At 43.9% G+C, this 6884-nt stretch overlaps 1 non-coding gene across 1 annotated transcript; it reads right to left on the reverse strand.

Moving 5' to 3' along the window:
* Nucleotides 1-5711: 5711 nt before the first annotated feature.
* LOC114224481 (U6 spliceosomal RNA) lies at nucleotides 5712-5816 on the reverse strand. The gene has a single exon (XR_015769405.1). It is a non-coding gene; the product is annotated as a U6 spliceosomal RNA (small nuclear RNA).
* Nucleotides 5817-6884: the final 1068 nt, after the last annotated feature.

The following is a 6884-nucleotide window of genomic DNA, read 5'->3' on the forward strand; positions in this document are numbered from 1 at the left end:
AAAATATCAATAATTCCTTAGTATCTACTATCACATTCATGTTCAGATTTCCCCAGTTGTCTCCAAAATGTGTTTATAGCTGTTGTTATTATTTATTAGACTAGAGTCAATCCATGTTCATGCTTTGCATTTGGTTGTTATGTCTCTTTAGTGTTTTGGGTATATTTTTGGTATAGTCCTCATGGTATTTTTTAAAGATTTATTTATTTGAGAGAGTGCGAGCGGGGGGAGGGGCAGAGGAAGAGAGAGAGAATCTCAAGCAGACTTCGTGCTGAGCGCAGAGCCCAACACAGGGCTGGATTTCATGACCCTGAGATCATGACCTGAGCCAAAATCAAGAGTCGGAGGTTCAACCAACTGAGCTGCCCAGGCGCCCCATGATTAAAAAACAAACAAACAAACAAACAATATTTACTTCCCAAAAAAGCCCAGGCCAGATGTCTTGTAGAATGCCCCACATGCTGTATTTGCCTGACTATACTCATGTGATGTCATCTAATGTGTTCCTTTACCCTATGTATTTACTGTAAATCCTGTGTTTTGGTCAAGAGCCATAATTTAGTAGACCAGCATCCTACTGCTGACCATTTAGGTTGACTCCAGAGTCCCCAAGCCTGGTCTCTTAGCCACCATGTTATTAGGGCCTCCTAGGCTCCTCAACAACTCAGAGCAGCCTTGACCAGGAGGGTAGGAGACAGGTTGAGGGGCTAGGTTCAAAGCCTTCCCAGACCTGCCATTAGGGGTTGAGAGGTCTAGAGTTCAGGGAGGAATAGGGAGAGGAGAGAAGCCAGAAACAAAATTGCAATCTCTAAATACTCCTTTCTCCTTGCCTGGTAGGAGGAAGGAGTAGTTTAATTTTTGTCTTGCTTTGTTTCCCAGGTATAGGCAGCACAACTTAGGTGCTGAATAACTATTGAATGAATTCATGAAACAAACCAGAGTATGTCTCATCCCTCTGGTGCCTTCAGACCAAAGAGTGGCCTCCCTGGACCAGCCTCAATGTATGAATCCTCCTGGGGGTTCCCATCCCAGGGATGCCCCTCTCTTGCTCCCCATGGTTCTGAAGAGAACGAAAAACTCCTTCAAATGGTCTTCAGGGCCATCACCAGTGTCTCAACATTGGCTGCACATTGAGATTACCTGGGGAGATTTTAATTTTATTTTTTAAATTATCATACCATAAAAATAAGTTTTTTTTTTTAAAAGATATTTTATTTATTTATTTGACAGAGAGAGACAGAGAGAGGGAACACAAGCAGGGGGAGTAGCAGGCTTCCCGCGGAGCAGGGAGCCCGATGTGGGGCTCGATCCCAGGACCCTGGGATCATGACCTGAGCCAAAGGCAAACACTTAACTACTGAGCCACCCAGGCGCCCCATAACTTTTTTCTTTCAGTGTACAGTTCAATGAATGTTAACACATGTATAAATTCATTTCACACACACACACCCCCGTTGCAATCAAGATAAGAACAGTTGCATCCTCCCAAAACACTCCTTTTGCAGCCGCACCCTCTCCCCACCCATAACTCCCGATGACCAGTGATCTTTTCTAACATCGCTGTGGTTTTGTGTTGTTGAGAATGTCAAATATATGCAGCCATACAGTATGTAATCTTTGAGACGGGCTTCTTTCACTTAGCATGATGTCTTTGAGATCACGTAAGTTTTTGCATTTATCAGTAGCTTGCTCCTTTTGACTGCTGTAGTATTCTGTTGTGTGGATAAATCTTAGCTTGTTTATCCATTAACCTGTTGTTTCCAGCATCTGGTGAGCTTTTAAAATTCCTCACGTTTGGGCTTCTACCCCCACAGAGTCTGATTTAATTGTTCACAGGCATTGGGAATGTCACCAGCTCCCCTGGTGATTAAATGTGCATCCCAGCTGAGAAGGCTGGCCCCCCACAGTCTGGCCTCTACACTCCTCTGCCTTAGCTCTTATATCTCCCCTAAACCCACCCTCTTTTAGTCCTTGCTGTCCCTTGAACACACCACGCTTCTTCCTGTTCAAGGCCTTTGCACTTGCTATTCCTTTTCCCTTAAAACTCTCCCCTTTCTGGGGTGCCTGGAGGGCTCAGTCGGTTAAGCATCTGACTCTTGATCTCAGCTCAGGTCTTGATCTCAGGGTTGTGAGTTCAAGCCCCGCATTGGGCTCTAGGCTAGGTGTGGAGCCTACTTAAAAAACAAACAGGGGCACCTGGGTGGCTCAGTCGGCTGGGTGTCCGACTCTTGATTTTGGTTTAGGTCATGATCTTGAGATTGTGGGATTGGGCCCTGCGTCAGCCTCTGCGCTCAGCATGGAGTCGGCTGGAGATTCTCTCTCTCCCTCTGCTCCTCCCCCCTCCCCCCACCCCACTCATGCTCTCTCTCTCTCTCTAAAACAAACAAATAAATCTTTAAACAAACAAACAACTCTTCCCTTTCTTATTTGCCTAATTAACTCCCACATGTCCTCAGGTCTCAGGATTTAAGGTGCGCCTTCAACGAGGCCTACCCTGAGCAGCCCTTGCCGTGAGGGAATTTTAACCATTCCACACTTTACTTGTAGTTCCTGACACGTTCATCCTTATTTGAGCAAATACTTAGTTAATATCTCCCTCTTCACCAGACTGTGAGTGTCATGAGGGCAGGGGCCACATTTGTTAATGTCATTAATTTATCCCCAGTGATTAGCATGGGACTTCATTTTTGTTGAATGAATGAATGATGTAATGGATTTATTTGGCATTTGCTGGACACAGGACTTAGAGATTCCTTCTTGCAGCAGTATGAGTAAATTGTGGATAAGACTCCCTCCTTGAGTCACTGTGATCTTGCAAGGAGTAATAGAGTCCCGAAGAATCACCCCCTCAAAAGATCTGGCCGAGGGAGAGCGGGGGATAGCTGAGAGGTAGATCTGCCCTGAGAGTGGCTGCTGAGAAGTCTTGGGCTGTGGGAGAGGTAGGGGGTCTGGACTTGGTACTTGCAAGTTAAGCCAAGACCCTGAGAGGGGCTGGGATAGACCCAGGTTAATTACGCCCCTTAAGTACCAGCAGAACCAGAAGCAAATCCTCTCTGGAGGAAGATTTCCCCAATTTAAGTGTGTAGGACTCCCAGTAACTAAGATCAGGTAATAAGTTCACACTCAAAGATCACCAGGCACACAAGAAAATAAGACACCAGGAGTGAGTCAGCAGAAGCAATTCTCCAGTTATCTACTGCTGCAAAATAAACTACCCCTAAACTTGGTAGTTTAAAACAATAGCAGTAATTTATTTTGCTTGCAAATTAGCAATTTGGACAGGGCTCAGCCTCGCTAGCCTGTTTCTGCTCCATACAGTATGAGCAGGGACAGCTCAGTTTGAGGCGGGAAGAGGCACTTTCTAGATGCTGTACTCACATATAAGACAACTTGGTACTGGCTGTTGGCTGGAGGCTCAGTCAAGGCAGTGGGCTGGGGGGCCTCAGTTCCTCTCCACAGAATGCTTGGGCTTTTTTTTTTTTTTAAAGATTTTATTTATTTATTTCAGAGAGAGAGAGCACAATTTGTGGGGACAGGCTGAGGGAGAGGGAGAAGCAAACTCCCTGTCGAGCAGGGAGTCCGACGCGGGGCTCAATCCCAGGACCCTGAGATCACGACCTGAGCCGAAGGCAGACTCTTAACTGACTGAGCCACCCAGGTGCCTTTTTTTTTTTTTTTAAAGACTTTATTATTTCAGAGAGAGAGAGAGGGAGAGATGCTTGGGCTTCTTTACAGCATGGTGGTCGAGTTCTTAGGGTAAGCATCCTAAGGGAACCAGGAAGAAGTTGTATTGCCTTTTATGACCTACTCTTGGAAGTCACACAGTGTCATTTCTGCCATAGTCATAAACCTGCCCAGACCAAGGTGTGGTGGGGGGAGGGGCACAGATCTTGTCTTTTAGTGGATAGTGTCAAGTCACATTGTAAGAGGAACAAATCTTGTTGTGGCCATCTTTGAAAAATACAATCTGCCACAACAACAACAAAAGATTCTGACCTATCCAAAGGGCAAAGCTAAGACTGGGGTAAAGTTAAGTTGAAAATGACAGTCTAGGGGTGCCTGGGTGGCTCAGTTGAGCAGCCGACTCTTGATTTTGGCTCGGGTCATGATCTTGGGGTCCTGGGATTGAGCCCCATATTGGGCTCTGCGCTCAGCGGGGAGTCTGCTTCAAGATTCTCCCTCTGCACCGCCCCACTCCTTCCGTCTCTCTCAAATAAATATTTTTTTAAAAAGAAAGAAAATGACAATCTGGATGAAGGAGAGACTAGGTGGAGAATCTTGCGTGCCTGGCAGAACAGAGAGAACACAATGGGCTGCTCTATAGTAGCCATGGAAGTTTCTGGAATGAAGTTCCATGTGGTCCTGTGGGTGGAGACCCATTTTGTGACGGGAGGGAAAGGGGCTTTTATATTAGCAAAGAGACATAGTTCCAAGTGGGAGAACAGCTATGGGATCAGAGTCCTCTCCGTTTTGATTGGGTGACCCCTAAGTCAATCACTGGGGTTGGAGAGTTAGATACTCGGAATGGCCGAATCTGAGTGGCCATTCTGGAGCCCCAGGTAGAGTGCACTACATTCAATGCACAAAGCCTACTTGAAGTGAGGGAATAGGTATTGCTGCTTCCCAAAAGTCAGCATGGGAAAGGGTGAATGGACACTGGGTGACAAAATGATTGGACTCATGAGTGGTTCTAATGGTTCCAGCAGAAAATACATAAAAAGAACTTAGAATAGGGATTGGCATGTGGAGACGGCTCATGAATGCTGTTCGTCCATTGTCCTTATTTCAACTATTAATTGGCTTCTGACCACTTGTAGGATAAAGTACAAACACCATAAGCTAATCTTCATGGTTTATCCTGGTCCATCTCACCAGCCTCAATCCCCATCACTCCCTGCCTTACCAATTCTCCAGCAACAATTTTAGGAAAATCTCTCTCCCCCCAGTACTCCTGCGATTCTCTGTGTCTCAGTGCCCTTCACGCCTACTCAGCCTTTAATATCGGGGCTCGGTGACCACTTAACATCAGAGGACACTCCCATTACCACCACCAAGTTTTTATCACCAGCACAGACCTCTCCGCTGAGCTCCAGATCCCAATATGCAAACCACTTACTTAGAATCTGGGCTAGATTTGTTCTTCTCAAACGGGGCGGTACCGCCCCCTAGTGGGAGTTTTGGAAACTTGCGCAATTGTTTTTAGTTGCCACACTGGAGGGCGCTACAGACTTTTACAGGGGAGGAACCAGGAATGCTATTCAAGTACTATTTCTCTGTGCCCTAAAGAAGACCACTCTTTGACTTCTAATGCCACAAATTAGTTTTGCCTGGGATCAGGCCCCACATCAGGCTCCTTGCTCAGCAAGGGAGCCTGGCTTCCCCCTCTCCCTCTGCCTGTGTGCTCTTTCTCTTGCTCACTCTATCTCTCAAATAAATAAATAAAATCTTTTTTTTTAAGATTTTATTTATTTTACAGAGAGAGCACAAGCAGGGGGAGTGGCAGGCAGAGGCAGAGGGAGAAGCAGGCTCCCTGCAGAGCAGGGGGAGCCCAACGCGGGACTCGATCCCAGGACCCTGGGATCATGACCTGATCCGAAGGCAGTCGCTTAACCAGCTGAGCCACCCAGGTGCCCAATAAATAAAATCTTTTAAAATAAAAAAAAGAATCTCCATTTTACTTTTTCATTAACTTCTTTTTTTCTTTTTTTTTTTTAAATATGGAATACTTTTCAATTTGTGTGTCATCCTTGCACGGGGGCCATGCTATCTTCTCTGTATTGTTCCAATTTTAGTATATATGCTGCTGAAGCAAACACTATTTTAATTTTCTTAAAAGTAGAAGAAATACTCTATTTTCTTTGAGTTTATTCTGTAGTTCATTTTCTAGTTTTTTTCTTTTTTAAAAATTTTCCCCAAAACAAAATTTTCCCAACATTATTATTATTTTAAATTTTATTAAGTTTTTAATTTTAATTCCAGTATAGTTAACATATAATGTTATATTAGTTTCAGGTGTACAATATAGTGATTCAACAATTCTGTACCTTCCTCAGTGCTCACCGTGATAAGTGTGCTCTTGATCTCCATCACCTATTTCACCCATTCCCCCCCCACCTCCCCTCTGGTAACCATCAGTTTGGTCTCTATATTAAGAATCTGTTTCTTGGTTTGTCACTCTCTTTTTTTTTCCTTTTGTTCATTTGTTTTGTGTCTTACGTTCCACATACGAGTGAAATCATATGTTATTTAAAAAAAAGAAATCATATGGTATTTGTCTTTCTCTTAACTGATTTATTTCCCTTAGCATTATACTCTCTAGCTCCATCCATGTTGTTGCAAATGGCAAGATTTCATTCTTTTTTATGGCTGAATAATATTCCATTGTGTGTATATACCACATCTTCTTTATCCATCTATCTATCAACGGACATTTGGGTTGCTTCCATAATTTGGCTATTGTAAATGCTGCAGTAAACATAGGGGTGCATGTATCCCTTTGAATTAGTGTTTTTGCTAAAATTTGGGGGTAAATACCCAGTAGTGTCATTACTGGATCATAGAGTAGTTCCATTTTTAAATTTCGGAGGAACTGCCATACTGTTTTCCACAGTGGCTGCACCAGTTTGCATTCTTACCAATAGTGCAAGAAGGTTCCCTTTTTTCCACATCCTTGCCAACATTTACTGTTTCTTGTGTTTTTTATTTTAGCCATTCTGACAAGTATGAGGTGATACCTCATTGTAGTTTTGATTTGCATTTCCCTGATGATGAATGATGTTCAGCATCTTTTTGTGTGTTGGCCATCTGTATGTCTTCTTTGGAGAAATGTCATTTTCTAGTTTCTTAAGATAGTCACTTAGTTCATGACTCTGGAGCTTTCTTCT

The sequence above is a fragment of the Eumetopias jubatus genome, unplaced genomic scaffold, assembly GCF_037043125.1.
Source record: "Eumetopias jubatus isolate StellerSeaLion01/CBP00866 unplaced genomic scaffold, mEumJub1_p1.0 scaffold_10, whole genome shotgun sequence".
Lineage (NCBI taxonomy): Eukaryota > Metazoa > Chordata > Mammalia > Carnivora > Otariidae > Eumetopias > Eumetopias jubatus.